The sequence below is a fragment of the Dermacentor silvarum genome, chromosome 3 (genome assembly GCF_013339745.2).
Source record: "Dermacentor silvarum isolate Dsil-2018 chromosome 3, BIME_Dsil_1.4, whole genome shotgun sequence".
Lineage (NCBI taxonomy): Eukaryota > Metazoa > Arthropoda > Arachnida > Ixodida > Ixodidae > Dermacentor > Dermacentor silvarum.
In genome coordinates, this window is record NC_051156.1 from 31,679,990 (window position 1) to 31,681,328 (window position 1,339).

At 53.6% G+C, this 1,339-nt stretch overlaps 1 non-coding gene across 1 annotated transcript; it reads right to left on the reverse strand.

The window, feature by feature from the left end:
* Positions 1 to 416: 416 nt before the first annotated feature.
* On the reverse strand, positions 417 to 491 carry Trnas-gga (transfer RNA serine (anticodon GGA)). Its single transcript has one exon. It is a non-coding gene; the product is annotated as a tRNA-Ser (tRNA).
* Positions 492 to 1,339: the final 848 nt, after the last annotated feature.

Genomic DNA, 1,339 nt, shown 5'->3' on the forward strand with positions numbered 1-1,339 from the left:
TGGAAATCCGCTAGGTGGAGATAATTAAAGGAAACTGAGACTTCCACCCAAATGTAGCAATTGCTACAATGGAAACCCATTGCTACAATGGAAACCCAACCGGGTTCTTCGAAAGAAAGCCTCGCAGTTGAAGAAAAAGTCGTCCTGGTCCGGGACTCGAACCCGGGACCACCGCCTTTCCGGGGCAGCAGCTCTACCATCTCAGCTAACCAGGCGGCTAGCAGATGGCAGGGCAAAGTCGAATTTGTCGACAACTCGAAGCAAAGGCAAGTGTTTGATGTAATAGTTCAGCGGAAATCCGCTAGGTGGAGATAAGTAATTAAGGGAAACTGAGACTTCCACCCAAATGTAGCAATTGCTACAATGGAAACCCAACCGGGTTCCTCGAAAGAAAGCCTCGCAGTTGAAGAAAAATTTGTCCTGGTCCGGGACTCGAACCCGGGACCACCGCCTTTCCGGGGCAGCCGCTCTACCATCTGAGCTAACCAGGCGGCTAGCAGATGGCAGGGCGAAGTCGAATTTGTCGACAACTCGAAGCAAAGGCAAGTGTATGATGTAATAGTTCAGCGTAAATCCGCTAGGACGTTTTTTTTGCCCTTCGTCACCTACGCGCACAATACCGCTACGCAGAGCACTACTGGTGTTTCGCCATATTTCTTATTGTACGGCCGGCACCCATCACACACCATCGACACAATGCTACCATACCGGCCCAACGCATCTGAATGTGCACCCATTTCTGACACGGTGAGACATGCCGAAGAGTGCCGCGACCTCGCCCGGGCCTTTACCTCCAATGACCAAGCGCGTCAGAAGAACACTCGCGGTGACACCACCTCCGCGCCCACCTTTCTTCCGGGAGCGCTTGTGTGGCTCTCAGTTCCTTCCGCTGCACCTGGTGTGTCTTCCAAGTCAATGCCCAAGTATGAAGGTCCCTACCGCATCGTCGAGCGTGCATCACCCATCAACTATGTGATTGAGCCCGTTGAACCATCTTCGGACATGCGCCGCCGCGGACGCGACATTGTGATTGAGCCCGTTGAACCATCTTCGGACATGCGCCGTCCCGGACGCGACATTGTGAACATCGAGCGCCTCAAGCCGTATTATGATCCACTAACAGTGACGAATTATTAGGTCGCCGGACGGCTCCCTTTTTCGTCCCCGGGGTAATTGTAGTGATGACGAGGGACGATACAGGGGGCATCCTTACCAGCGCTGTCTAGTGGGTCAGTCTCTCCAGCGCATCGCTCGGACTACGCCGCTCGCGCTCGCGGTTCACTGTACTGATCCAATGGTCGGCCCTAACACTTGCCTGCAATAAACGCCTTTACAATAT